This window comes from Stegostoma tigrinum, chromosome 15, assembly GCF_030684315.1.
Source record: "Stegostoma tigrinum isolate sSteTig4 chromosome 15, sSteTig4.hap1, whole genome shotgun sequence".
Lineage (NCBI taxonomy): Eukaryota > Metazoa > Chordata > Chondrichthyes > Orectolobiformes > Stegostomatidae > Stegostoma > Stegostoma tigrinum.
The window spans coordinates 63,373,351-63,388,744 of NC_081368.1; the positions used below are offsets into that span (position 1 = coordinate 63,373,351).

The following is a 15,394-nucleotide window of genomic DNA, read 5'->3' on the forward strand; positions in this document are numbered from 1 at the left end:
TTAAGTTGTAATTCATGAAACCTCCACTGCAGTGAATCATTTAAAAATACTGTAAATGGAGAAGACCCTGACAAAAATTGGCACAGCTCCAGAAATCTCCTGTAAATATTAGCAGGTTATGGAGATCCCCAGAAAATATTGATCACCTCCGATAACTCCCTACAAATATTGGCATACGCCAGAGACCACCTGTAAATATTGGAAACTCCCCAGGTCTCCATGCAAATGTTGACATGCTCCCAGGGGACTTCCAACAAATACATAGGGTGCATAATTCAGATTAGTAGTGTCACTGGAGGCCCTGAACACCCTGCAGGGTTGTGCATTTCACTAACAAGCACTTCTGGCATGGATCGCATATTGCATTAGCTTATGTGGACATGTGGATAATTATACAAAGTCTAGAGGCAGCAGAGCTGCTGAGGTTTTGACAATGCACAGCTCTATCTGTTGACATGATGTCTGCTTTCCAAATTTGGACCACTCCAGTACATTCAACAAATTTGCATTTCACTCGCAGAAGATGCTTTCTGCTGCAAGGTAGGCCCTGCACGATCATTATACAATAAGGTCAGACAATTATTATTTCTGGCTTAGGCTGGGTTTGTGGCTCTGTTTTGTTTCTGCAGTTAGGCTTTGACAGTCTGTTCTCTTTACGGTTAGGGAGGATAGAGGAATAGCATACCTCCAGACGGAGAGTATGTGGAATGACATGTCTGTAACATGACCAGGACTTAGAGCAAGAGATGCAGAGAAGGGAAGTACTGAGAGGTGGAGGGTGGGCTTTACACAGAAAGCCCTATCCATGTGGGTTTTTCAAGAGCACTTCTAATAACTACATCCGCCCCAGGACTGGTGACTGAGTGGGCTAGACTATTAATCAGGAGGTGTTCCCTGAATTGTACTCCTTACTTCAACCTGGCCTCACAGCATGGTGAGGAAAGGCATGCCACTGGCTTCAAAGGCCAGTGCTGCCTTCAATTGTTATGGTTGCAGACAGGAGTCAGGGCTCATCAGCAATATTTCCCAGTGTGCCATCACTGCAGGCTCTACAAACTCATAGAGGCCACTTACTCCATATGAGTGCAGCCTATGTTGTTACTACTGAGGGGGAAAGGGAACGTGACTTTGTGGATTCCCACTTTTGCGCAGGACATCATCAAACTGTGATGGCGCATGTGACACTAAGTTAGGAAGTTCATATTTGTTACACTCAACAGTCAACACAAGGCCCATTCCCTGTGAACACAAGGTCAACGAATCTGGTGTGAAGGACTGATCACGGTTTCCAAGTGGCATCCAACAGGGGCACGAAAGGCATGTGAAATCAATAAACCCCTGCAGAAAAAGGCTATTTGGCCCATCGAGTCTGCACCGACTCACCCCATCCCAGTAATCCACATGAAGTTTTTACCATGGCTAACTCACGTAACCTGCATATCCCTGGACACTATGGGCAATTTAGCATGGCCAGTCTGCCTCATCAGCACATATTTGGACTGTGGAAGGAAACTGGAGCACCCAGAAGAAACCCACTCCGATGTTGGGAGAATGTGCAAACTCCATACAGAAGGTGGAATCGAACCTGCGTTCCCTGGCACCGTAAGGCAGTGATGTTAACCCTCTTTATTCCACACTCAGTTGCACATGGTTTTTACCTGGGCAGGTTGATAATTCTAACCAAACAAGGGGTCTTCTGGTACAGTGATAGTAATCCTTTCTAATAACCAGGACACTCAGTTTCAAATCCTGCCCACAACAGAGGTGTCTCTGAGCAGGTTGATTTGAAAATATTTAAAAGAAAGCTATTTAACATTTAGTTGATATTGAAAGCCACAAAAACTATTCATTTCCTCAGAATCTGAGCACTTTCCCCAGTATGTACAAGTACAGCGATGTCATTGCAGTGTTATGAAGTGAAGAGTTCTGTGCGTAGAACATGCAAAGTGGTTGCTATACTAGGTACCTGCTGATCGAAGGTTGATGACGCATTTGGCTGGTTGACTAAACCACAGCACAAATGTAGACTTGTGCAACCAGGAGCTAAAGCTACACTCTCTGCAGCTTGTTGGCCTTATTAAACAATCAAAAGGTATACAAATGTCTAGAAATTTGCTCATTCATGCATTTTTTTTTGTTGGATGCCAAAAGCATTAAACCAGGACTTAAATAAGAGGTCTAAACAAGCAAACTGCTATTGTACAGCTCATGGTTGGAGATCTATTTGTCATCTGATTTTGTTTTTCATTTTTTTTTCTTCAGTCATGGGATCTGAGTGTCACTGGCTAGGGCAATGTCTGTTTCTCATTCTTAATGGCACTGAGGAAAATGGTGGAGAATCCCCTTTTGAGCTGTGGGACCAGATCTGAATCTATCCTATTTAGCATGGTGGTAATGCCACACAATGGAGGGAGCCCTCATTTCTGAACAGGACAGGTGTATCGGTATCTGGTAAACTGGTGAGGACAAGGTCATGTAGAATTAAGATGTGTCCTTCAGGGTGTGGACATCTTGGTCAGTAGCAACATTATACTGAACCACTCTTGGTGAAGGATCTTGAATTCCCCAGCTTCATATATTTCTTAACTTCATCACCCTCAGTGCTTCTATCATGTGATGTTTAACACTGAGCAGCACGGATTCATCAGATGAGGAAGTCAGGACAGGACATGATAATAAGCATGATAATGGGAACTGCAGATGCTGGAGAATCCAAGATAACAAAGTGTGAAGCTGGATGAACACAGCAGGCCAAGCAGCATCTCAGGAGCACAAAAGCTGATGTTTCGGGCCTAGACCCATAATAAGCAGTATGTTTAATTGTCCTTGTTTTCACATTAGATTTCCCGGGAGCCAGAATGACCAGCCACTTCCTCCCAACTCTTTACCACTGTAAGATCACATCAGGTTTCGGATCTGCTGGTGGGACAGGACGTACCCAGCAACAGTAAGGATGGGATTTGGGATATTGGCTGTAAGGTAGACTGTATGAGTATGGCACTGACAGGTTCTTGCATGAATAATCTACATAATGGCCCTCCCAATTTTTGCACATGTCCCCTGATGTTAGCTCTTTTTAAAATTCATGTGTGGGATGTGGGTATTGCTGGCTGGCCAGCAATTATTGCCTGTCCCTAGATATCCTTGAAGAGGCTTTGTAGCTATAGGTACAACAGGATGGCTTACTAGGCCATTTCAGAAGGCAATTGAAAATCAAACACATTGCTGTGGATCTGGAGTCACATACAGGCCAGACCAAGTGAGGATGGCAGATTTGCTTCTATGAAAGACAGTAGTGAACCAGATGGCTTTGCAGGGTAAATTGGGCAGGTGCACTGTTGTCACTTCCAATGCCTGATTAATGTTGGACAATCCATCCAGTTTAAATCCTCTTCACCTTTTCTGTGGTAGTTTGTGTTAAATATAGCGTGGATCAGTTTGCATAGAGAATTCCTTCTCTAAAAGGCATTTATAAACCAAGCAAGTTATTAAAATGAAAATCTGGTAGTCGTCATTATGAAACTAGCCTTTTATTTCAGATTTATACACAGAGTAATTGAAATCTAAACTTTCTGCTGCTGTGATGAGATTTACCCTCAAGGTATTGGACCAGGCCTCTAGAATATGAATTCAGTGACTGTACTACCATCCCAGTCCAGAGGTGATGACAACAGTGGGAGTCCTTGCAGCCTGCACAGATTGAGTACATGAAGAATTGAACAGATAAACACTTTGTTTGACATTTACTGTTCCCAAGTAATAATTGTCTTCTAGAAAATGATGGAAGCAAATTATGTGCAAAATGTGTTGAGAAAATGATCAGAAGACAAGGGCACTGTTCTAAAGACTGCACATTGGTGACTTTTTTTTGTTGCACCAATGCTGTACCTAAATGATGGCAATTTTCGCCACCGGTTAAACACAGAGACTATGACACTTTCAACAATGAATCATTTACATGAGGCATCATCAGAGACCGTACACGATTGTGGTTATAAAACTGATAAACTCTGATCACACAATGAACCACAGCTCTTGACAATATTTTATTCTTCATTTTCATCCTGCTTTCTCAATCTTATACAGCCATACTGCACAGAAATAACCCTGGTTCAACCAGTCTACGTCAAACATATCACAAACTAAACTAGCTCCACCTGCCTGCTCCTGGCCTTTACCACTCCAAACATTTCCTTATTCATATATCCATCCAAATGTCTTTTAAACACTGTAATTGTATCCACAACCATTACTTCATCAGGAAGTCCATTCCAAACATGAACGACCCTCTGTATAAAAACTTTGCCTCTCACATCTTTTTCAAATCTTTCTCTTCTCATCTTAAAAATGTGCCCCCTAGAAGGGGAAATTCCCCATCTTAGGGAAAAGACAACTGCCATCAATTCTATCTATACCTCTGATTATTTTGTAAACTTCTTTCAAGTCACCTCTCAACCTCCTATGCTCCAGTGGAAAAAAAACTGCCAGCCTAACCAGTCTTTCCTTATAACTCAAACCTTCCGTACTAGGCAACATCCTGGTAAATCTCTTCCGAACCCTCTCCAGCTTGATAATTTCCTTCTGTCAAGCTTTTCCTTTCTCTTGTCTGTGCTCCCCTTGTTAGCATCCTGTCTGGATAGAAGCCATCCCTCCAAGACATTCTGAAACATTCCAGGAATTATCAAGCCAGAGGTGTGAAAATTCCAAGGGAAATGTTGTAAGAGCATTTAAGTATGTATAGGCTTCATTTATCTTTGGATGCCTTTTTGACTATCAATTCAAAAAATATTAGACTCGGGGGAAAACTAACAGCATGATTGACAGAGCACTTATCATTTGATAGCAAAGATCTGAATCTGACCAACTAGGTTGGGATGAAATCAACGGTTAAAATTCTGAATAGTACCTCGAAAAAGATACCAACCAGTCTCAAACTTGCAATATTAGTGGAGATAGGATGAGCAAATGGTCCATTTGGAGGAGGTGGGCTAGTCATTTAAAAAAATAATATGAGGGAGTCCAGCAATGTGCACAAGGATTGGTGTTGGGTCCACTGCTTTTTGTCATTTTTATATAAACGATTTGGATGTAAACATAGGAGAAATGACTGGTCAGCTTGGAAATGACACTAAAATTGGAGGCATAGTAATCAGTGAAGAGTAATATTCAGAGTACAGAGGGACCTTGATCAAACGGGCTGATGGGCCAAGGAGTGACACATAGAGTTTAATTTAGATAAGGGTGAGATTTTGCATTTTGTAAAAGCAAATTAGGGCAGGAATTATACACTTAATTGTAGGCTTCTGGGGTATATTGCTGAACAAAGAGACCTTGGGGTGCAGGTTCAAAGTTCCTTGAAAGGTAGACAGGATAGTGAAGAAGGTGTTTAGTATGCTTGCTTTTGTTGGTTAGTGCATTGACTGTAGGAGTTGCAATGTCATGATTCAGCTGTACAGGACGTTGGTTAGGCCACTGTTTGAATTCTGCATTCAATGCTGGTATTTCTGCTATCGGAATGATGTTGTTAAACTTGAAAGGGTTCAGAAAGATTTACAAGGATGTTGCCGGGATTGGAGAGTTTGAGCTATTGGGACGGGCTGATTAGGCTGGGGTTATTTCCCTTGGAGCTTCGGCAACTGAGGGGTAGAGACTTTTAAAATCGTGTGGATCATGGATAGGGTGAATAGTCAAGGTCATTTTCCTCAGGTTAGGAAAGCCCAAAGCTAGAGGGCTTATGTTTAGGGTGAGAGTGGAAGGATTTAAAAGGGGCCTAAGGGGCATTTTTTTTCATGCAGAGGATGGTGAGCCAGAGGAAGTGGTGGAGGGTGGTGCAATAACAATATTTAAAAGTCATTTGGATGGGTACATGAATAAGAAGGGTTTAGACAGATATGGGCCAAATGCTAGCAAATGGGACTAGATTAATTCAGGATATTTGGGTGGTGAGGATGAGTTGGACTAGAGGGTCTGTTTCTGTGCTGTACAACTCCATGACTCTGAGTTGCCAGAGTCACTCCAATTCTAACCCATGTTAGATCTCTGAGCGGTTTGTGGATTTTTGGTTTTACTGCCAATGCATGCAAAGCTCTACCTGCAGCCCTGGCAGGGAAGGCTGTGTTCACCACATCTGGGTCAAAGTTAAAGCACATGCCATTACAAGTGAAGGCTTTCTGAGTCATCAGCAGGAGGTGCCGCATTGTATCATGCAGTTAGCCTGAGAAGAGAAAGCAAATTACTAGGTGCATCAGCCCCAGCTTCCTCTTTCATTCTGCCAAAGGTCATTTGTACATGGACAAGGGAAGGACACGAGCCTGATGGAGAGGGTGATTCTGATTTTCCCTGGAATGAGCTTTCGGTGCGACAGGGTGGAGATACGTTTGGGAAATTCTGATTTCCTGTGGATCTGGTGACCATGGTGAGGAAGTTAGAGGGTGACAGTAGTAGGTTAGAAATACCGGGAGAGATTGTAATGATGGCAGGGGGTTTACAAGTTAGTTTTGTTGTCTCAGATGTGCTACTTCGTGCTGATTTCAGCAATATTGTAAATTTAGCAACCTGATGAATTTATGCTGGATCTCACTGCCCTTCACTTTCCTGATTCCTGAGCTTCCTGAAAGTAGAGTCAATCCCACAGACCTGCTGTAATTCAAACAATGGCTCCCCATCACCTTTTCAAGGGCTTTGAGGGATGGGCAATAAAAATTGGGCTTGGCGAATGATGTTTGCATCTCCCAAAAGAAACAAACTGGGCCACAAATGAAATCACTTCAAAGTGGATGATAACGCCTCCTTACAGTCTCAATGGTGGTGCCACCTCCTCAAGAATGGATTGATCACTCATTAATGCATCTCATTTAAAATTAAAAGTAGGCAAGTTCAACACAGGTTACATTGCTGTTGCAAACTTTTAAAACTTTTAGCAGATAGAAATGACTCATGTTATGCCTGTTTTATACTTGCCAACGAACTGAAAGCTTGGATGAATTGCATGCAAATTGCCTTCCTCAACAACTCTTTTACCATTTCTGGGACGGGCTGGCCACCAATGTCCACTACAAACTCACTGACCCCCACAGTTATCTCGACTATGTATCCTCATTCACCACTTCCAGTAAAGACTCTATTCCATTCTTCCATTTCCTTTGTCTCCGTTCAGCTGTTCTAATGATGCCAACTTTGACAGTGAGGACTTCGAAATGTCCACGCTCTTCCTGAACTGAGGATTCCCCAGCATCATAGTTGGCAGGGCCTTCAGCCGTGTCTGAACCATCCTCCTTTGTCAGTCCTCACCCCCTCTCTTCCCTCCCACAACAGCGATCAGGTTCCTCTTGTCCACACCTAGGCAATCATTAGCTGCCATTTCTGTGAAATGCCACCACTAGACACATATTCTCCTCCCCTCACTTGTCAGCCTTCCGCAGGAGCATTCCCTCTGAAACACCCTGGTCTACTCTTCCTTTACTCCCAACATCAACCACCAAACCCCCTCCTCAACTCTAACTCCATGGCACTTTCCCCTGCAACCACAGACGGTGTAACACCTGTCTGTTTACTTCCTCACTCCTCAGTGTCCAAGGGCCCAAACATACCTTCCAGGTGAACTAATGCTTTACCTGCACTCCACACAATCTAGTCTACTGCATTCGTTCCTCACAGTGTGGTCTCCTCTGCATATGCGAAAGTGAAGCATAGATTTGGTGACCGCTTCACTTTCTGTCTACAGAGAAGATTCTGAGTTTCCAGTTGCCTGCCACTTCAACATACTACCCTGTTCCCTGGTCAACATCTCTGTCTCAGGCTTGATGCAGTGTTCCAGTGAAGCTCAGTGCAAGCTGGAAGAACACCGTCCCATTTTCTGCCTGGGAGCTCTACAACTTTCTGGACTCAATATCAACTTCAAGAATTTTAGAGCTTGAGCTCCTCCTATGTCCTTTCCTCAACCCGCACACCCCAGGTCTTGCTATCACATAGTCTGTTATTGCACAAAACCCATTGTCAGCCAGGAACAGTCCAGCATTAGTAACTATTCATTCTCCTCGCATGGCAAATATATTTCTACCAAATGCACTACACCATTCAAGAAGGCAACCTAAAATTCACATTGTCAAGGGACAGAAGGCAATTGTGGATTTTGCCAAGAGCGAATATAGTTGCCATACTGTAACTGCACCAGTATTTGGGATGTTTCCATGTGTTACCTATGCACAATTAATTTACTACTTTCAGCACAGACGGTCCTCAAAGTGACTGAATGGGTATAGAACTCCCATGCTCAGCCAATCCTTATGGAAGCTTCAGTAAAAATGTTCACATTGCAGCATGGCATCAAGCCTACCCACTGTAGTGTACAGCAGAATGGAAACTCTGCACATTTATACATCTTGAAATTCTTTTGGGTTTGGGTATGATCTTCTGCATTCTCCATTCCTAAACAGTTTCTCTGTTCCTTATCCTTCCCTGGTGCACAAACTCTAAGGGATGGTATGTTGTTTTCATGATATTCCAACATGTTTGGTTGTGTTTCCTCTATTTCACTTCCTTCTTCCTAGACCCTTTGTGCATCTACTTTGACTCTCACTGATCTGTGCTCAAAGTAGGGAACCTCCCACTTTACCTGGTCCCCTGAGGATGTTACTCTGAATAAATGGCCGAGGCACTATTTCCCAAGCAAAACACTGCCAATCCTTTACCATCAACAACAGCCTCCTCCCATTAGTGATAAAAGCAGAAAAGGATCTAGGTGGATTAAAAATTTTAAGACAGTTTTGTGTTATGCAAGTGTCTGATTTGAGAAAAGATGGGACACTTCATTAACATAATTAAATCAGACAAGCTCTGTGTAGCTGGAAGCCTGCTGTAGCCTCAGTGGTTTTGTAGTGCTGTTGTTCCAGAGCAGGAGAGACTCAGCACCAAATGGGAGGAGAGGGTTATCAGCTTGACAAGTTAAGCTCTTTTTGTAGCACTGCTTGTGAGCCAGGAGGAGCAGGATCTCTTCCCCACTAAGTTCCTGAAAGAAGCCTTTGCTTTCCCTCTGCCAGTCACTTGACTCTGTCTCCAGCTGCCACGTTCAGAATTTCATCACCACTCCTGTCCCCAAACCAAGCCCCATTGTCCTCTCTATGTGACAATCTCAGCTGATTTCCTCAGTCGCATGCTTACCCCATCCCACATTTCTCGATGCTGGTCTTTCAACTTGATATCCTGCCACGGCCCATCATTAAGGCTCCTGCCTCCAGTTTTGCCTGCCCACCAATCGATCAATTAGAACAGCTGCCACACCAGAGATGGAAGAAAGAAATAGTAACTCTGCCCTGTTGTTATATTCAACAGGAGCTTAACGCCCCTGGTTTCAAAGCACTTTCCAGGCATTTTAATCCTCCAAGATCCCCCAAAATATCTGGACCAATTTGTTTGGCCAGAATACAATAAATTATACTCTTACTGACCCTACTTGTGCTGAAATGAATTAGCAAGCGGGAAAATGCAGCAAACTATTTATAACGCAAGACTGCTTCCTCACATTCTGTCGGAGTTCCAGTTCCTACTTGCTGTTGCATGCTGTTGCTCCTATTTGTGGCCTGACAAGCATGTTTTGTTTCATCTTCAATCTTAACCACAATGGTCACAGCTTCAGACTGTTTTCAAGTTGTCAACATTCTGCGTTTTGGGGGTTTTCTTTGCTCTGGCATTGTGACAAACAGATTCTGGTGATCAATCTATTCTGAGGAGATTGTTGATTTGTGATATGGTTTAACACAGCAGCAAGTACATTTGGGCCTAGGAGCTCTCCAGAAGGAACTCATTCTTACTCATTTCAAACACTTCTGGGCAAATACTTCCAGTTTTATCACGGCTCCACATTAAATAATTCTGTCAGGCTGAATGTAAAAGGGTTGAGGTTGATTCTGAATATCTAGATCCTTGATAGAGAAGAGATCCTCAACATTTTCATTCACCAGCACATCTTCAGCGAACCTAATGTGAAAGAAAGAACCTGCATGATATCATGCCTTTGCTTATCTCAGGCAGGCTAAATGAATGGGCCCAAGGAATTCAATGAGAATAAGTGTGAAGTTATCCCACTTGAGAAAAATCAGAGAGTATTCCTAAAATTATTAGAGATGAGAAGTATTGATCTTCAGTAGGACCTGTCAATAGAAGCTACCATGAAGGTGCAGCAAGCAAATAGGAAGATAAATGATATGTTGGCCTTCATCATAAGAGGATCTGAGAAGAGTAATAATAATGTTTTTCTGAAATTGTATACAGCCTTGGTAAGACCAAACCTAGAGTTTTGTGTATAGCTTTGGTCCTCTTGTCTAAAGAAAGATATACTTCCCATAGAGAGAGTACAACCAGGGTTCACCAAACTACTTCTTGGGTTGGTGGGCCCGCTCTGTGTGAAGGAAGCTGGGTATGCAATCTCTAGAGATTGAGACTGACAGGCGATCTCATTAAAACTTGCTAAGTTCTTACAGGGGACATCATAGAGAGTCCAGAAACAAGAACATGACCTCAGAATAAGGACTGAGATGAGGAGGAACTTCCTCAGTCAGAGGGTGGTGGGTCTTTGGAATTCTCCACAGCAGAGGGCTGTGCATATTCAGCCATTGAATGTGTCCAGATAGAAATCAACACCACAATACAATATCCAAGAAATAGTGGATAGTGCAGGAAAATGGCAATGAGATAAATGACTCTCCATTATCTAACTGAATGGTGGGGCAAGATTGATGGGCTGAATGGCCCACTTCTCCACCAATATTTCAATGTTCCAAACCACTTTGCAGCTAATAGGATACTCTTGAAGTATTGTCGCTACTGTACTGTAAGAAACACAGTGACTAAATGATGCCCAGCAGGCTGCAAGATACAACAGTATGATCACATTTAATATGCTAGTTCAAAATGTTGCCTGCGGAACACCGGGAAGAGCATCTCTGCTTTCCTTTGAATTGTACCATGAAATCTTTCTAATTTAGCAAGCTGATGGTTTAGTAGTTTAAAGGGCTGATGAATGTAGTAAATAGATGTTATACCTATGGGTTTCAAAGGACATTTGATAAAATACCAGTTAACCGATATGTACAAAAGGTATAAGTACATGGTACTCAAGGGACTGTGATATCTTGGGTGCCTAACTGAGATAGAAGGTAGTCAGTAATTGTGAACAGATTCTATTGTGGTGAAGGGAAGTTTACATTGGGGTTCCCCAACAGTCAGTATAGAATCATGGAGGTGTTTTAACTAGTAAAACTGTGGATTGCTGAGAGTAAGCTGAGTTGGATCACTATCAAACCTTGCCCCAATCTGTCTGCCAGACATCCCCTCCTCCACATCAGATCCGATCACCCGGGGATCATGGATTAGAACACCTCCCCTCCATGATCTCACTAAGACAGCTATGTAAGTGTCATGGAATGGTGCAGGAGAACAAGAGGCTATTCACATCTCCGCCACCAACCCCCCCACCCCCCGCCAATGCCATCACCCCACCCCAGTCCTACACTGGCCTTTTCGAAGAGTGATCCAGTGTGCCCAAATTTCATGCTTTTATTGCTCACTCACTCACTCTATGCCATTCTGTCCACAACAGCGATGCCATCAGGCAATGCATTTGAAATTCTAATCACTCAGCACATAAAAAAAGGTTATCTTCATATCACGTGTTCTTTTTAGTCAGTCTCCTTTCACTTTTATAACCTTTTATAACCTTCACAGTTTTTTTTTATTTGAAGGACTCAGTCAGTACAGAGGATTGTTTAAGATGAGCAGGCCATTCCTTTTAAGTTCTCTGGATGAAGGCAAGCCCTTGGCTGTTACTTCCTGAACTACAGGAGGGTGCTATGAGGTTTAACTTTGACGAAGGGCTCGATGAAGAAGCAGGCCTGTGTCTCCTGCAGCCAGAGGGAGGATTGAACTCCTTGATGTTGGTGTTGACTTGATCTATATGCGAATGACTGGGCTAACCAGCACCCCCAGCATGACAACCTGGGAATGAGGAAGGAGCAAATCACTGCAGATGCTGCAATCTGTACTGAAAACAAAAATGCTGGAAATCACAGCGAGTCAGGCAGCATCCATAGAGAGACAGCAAGCTAAACTGTTTTTAAGTTTGCAGATGACTTAAGGCTTGGCAATAATGTAAATAATTAAGGGAGACAGGAGTGAATTTATAGGCTGGTGAAAATGGCAGTTTTGGTGGGAATTTGAAAGGTTTTTGTCATGAGACCCAGCAAGTTCTCTCACCACATCTTACCAAATGCACCACATTAATTGTCTAGCCTGCTCCTAGTTCTGTCTCATGTCCAATTCCACAAGGTGCCATTCCCAGAACTGTTGCTGTGAAGCACCGAAGTTCAGAAGTGCTCTGTGAATGTATTGGAGGTGTGCTGTGAGGGTTTTTTGAGCACATATCAGAATTCCATGCTTGTGTAGGTGGGGTGCATGAGACCAGTGCCCCCATGAGGATTGTACCCTGAGATGTTGGTGCTGCTGTCCAACATGGGTGCCCTTTGGAGCTGGTGGTGGGCTGAATCTGCTAGGCACTTGCTCAGGCTTCCACATCAAGTTTTCTCAATATCCAGCTTGTGTGGTAAGATGTGCAGCTAGGTATTAATGAGGTAAATTGGGCCACCAACAGGACATTTAACAAGGTATAATCCTTCTTAATTTGCAACTCACTGCTGCCTAGTGAGAAATTCATCTCACTGCTTCTCAAAAACTTAAAAGATGAAGCTCCCAAAGTTGAGATGGGCCTCCCCAGATTTCTCCTCCCATTCGGCCACAAATATCGCCATAGCCCCCCTTGTTCAGGCCCAGGTAGGATTCTTGAGGAATTTCGGTGATCGGAGTTTGCTGTTCTGTGCTCAGATCACAATGGAGTAATGTCAAGGCGAGGACGTTATTCCTCTGAAACACAGATTTTCTATGTAATTAAGAAAAGTAAAATACTACAGATGCTGGAAATCTGAAAAAGCAGAGAGCGAGAAAATGCTGGGAGGAACTCAACAGGTCTGACAGCATCTGTGGAGAGAGAAACAGAGTTACCATTTTCGAGTCTGCTATGATATAGGGGTGGCATGGTGGCTCAGTGGTTAGCACTTACTACCTCACAGTGCCAGAGACCCAGGTTCAATTCCACCCTCAGGTGACTGTCTGTGTCAAGTTTGTACATTCTCCCTGTGTCTGTGTGGGTTTCCTCTGGTTTCTTCCTACAACCCAAAGATGTGTAGGTTTAGGTGGATTGACCATTGCTAAATTGTGCAGGCAAGGTGGGCTAGCCATGAGAAATACAGGGATAGGGTTTGGGTCTGAGAGGATGTTCTTCAGAGGGTTGGTGTGGATTCAGTGAGCCAGTTGGCCTGCTCCCACATTGGAGGGTTTCTGTGATTCTTCAGACCATTACCTGTGTCTCACTCTCTGCTGAGCTGCTCCAGTATTCTGTCTTTATTTCCTTTCTAATTTATCGCATGACCATCTCATCTGGTGATTTACTTATGGGGCCAATTTTCATGAACTTTGTTTCAGTTGGAATTCTACTTCAGATTATAGCGACACAGATTCTGTCTTCATTCATTTTCAACCAAGGACCAAAGCAGACAGACTGTGCCTTCTGCACAAACCAACAAAATCAGAATTAGTGCACATTTGTTAGCTAAGGTTCTTACCACAACTTCAGCTTTGGTATCTTTATGTAGGGGAATGAAAAAGGGGCTTTCCTTATTACAAAAGTAAAAGAGAAATAGCAGATACCAACTGTTTTCCGCCTCAACAAATTGTCAACATATTCAAGGCTATGAGGTAAATAATTTCAATCCACTGAGACAGCTAATTGCTGTATTGTTGCAAGTACTTGGTGGAATGGAAATTAACCTGCGGCCTGTTCTCTGGCCTAATCAGAGCAGCCTTAGTTAGGTCTGGAACTGCAGGCCTCAGGCTTCATCCACATCTTCTGAGTGAGTATCACAGGCCAGAATTTCCTGTGAGGAGTTTTCAGAGGAAACTTGGGTCAGGCGACATTTGGGTGAGGTGCGTGGTCAGTGCAAGAACTGTGAAAGTCAGGGGGGGATACTCTGGCAGATGGTGGTTGTGAAGAATCCAAGCAGCCCCAGGCTAATCAGGAACAAAATCTATCACAAGTCATCCTCCGTCATGCAGAAGACCGCTAACAATGACACTCCAGAATTTAGTCTAAGAGTGGCACTGTGACAGTTTGGTCACTCATTGCTAAAGCTTCATTCTTCACAACCACAGAAAAAGGGAACAACCACACTGGTTTCTATTCCAGATTGTTTTATTCTCAAATATTACAAGCTCACTGTTATTAATTGAAATGTGAGGATAAAATATAAGTGCCAGCACTGGAGGGTTGGACGAACTAAATTCATTAAATAAATTGTCACTAATGATGGGATGGAATATACCTGTGTTTTTCATGTGAAATGTCGGGGGTGGTCAATGACTATGGTATCATTATCAGGTGATTAAATTGTGTCTTCTCAGTGGAAGCAGTCACTCTGAAACTTGCTTCGTTGAACAGATTTTAGAGAACTGATAAAAGTTGCTAACCAGATGCTAGGTCACTTTGAGAGATTAGTGTTGTTCAGGAGTTCATGGAGCTTTGAAGTGTGGATGTTTCACACACATCTTTTGAGCCCAGAACTGGTCACAGTATTAAAGATTCGGCCTGATGTGAACTGACAAAACTGCACCGATATAGCAGGGTAGCTCAACATTCAGTTTGCTTTGCTGAACCATTGCTCTGCAGTGACTTGAAATGCTCTGCTACTGCTCCCAGATCTCTCTCAGCCTAATCTAGTGCCAGTTCTTAAATACGCCCACAGTAGTTCTCTTTCTGATTTGTAAAGTTTTGCAATTAATTCCATTGAATTTTGACCTAGCGGTTTGCTGACTTTAAATTTGTCAGATTCTGCAGCTCCCAGAGATTAATCCCATCACCAGTTTGTATTGTATTTCTCAACTCACGTGGTTTTTGATCAGTTAGATTGAGCAGACATCCATGGGAGACTCTGTCACTTCATCTTCCCAATCCAGCATCGTTCCTCAGATTAAATAACAATAATTTCTCTTTTTCGGCCATTTCCAAAACTATGTCAAAATGTTTCCCTAGTGGCCTCTTTTTCTTGTTGGTTAATTAATCTGCAACTCAACTAGCTCAGCCTTGTATTCAGAAAACAGATGTAGAATATATAAGATTTCAGAAGTCAACAGTATTTTGTGGTTAAAACTGCAGTAGATTAGCACATAAAATCAATGGTTAAATTAATGCAAGCAAATCATGAGAACATCCCAATGACCTTTCATTTAGGGCAGAAGTGTTAGGCAGCTCCAAATGTAATATCATGAGGGGGTATGGTGGGGAGGGGAATGG

General features: G+C 43.0%; 1 protein-coding gene across 10 annotated transcripts in view; it reads left to right on the forward strand.

The window, feature by feature from the left end:
• Positions 1 to 15,394, forward strand: part of LOC125458829 (probable G-protein coupled receptor 174) — a 76,441-nt gene that overhangs the window by 55,825 nt on the left and 5,222 nt on the right. For 3 of the 10 annotated variants that reach the window (XM_048544543.1, XM_048544547.1, XM_059651289.1), the window contains one exon: positions 2,842 to 2,947. The exons of the other annotated variants lie outside the window; for them this stretch is intronic. The gene's annotated coding sequence lies outside the window, so the exon portion shown is untranslated. The remainder of the gene's footprint in view (positions 1 to 2,841; positions 2,948 to 15,394) is intronic. 10 annotated transcript variants of the gene reach the window in all.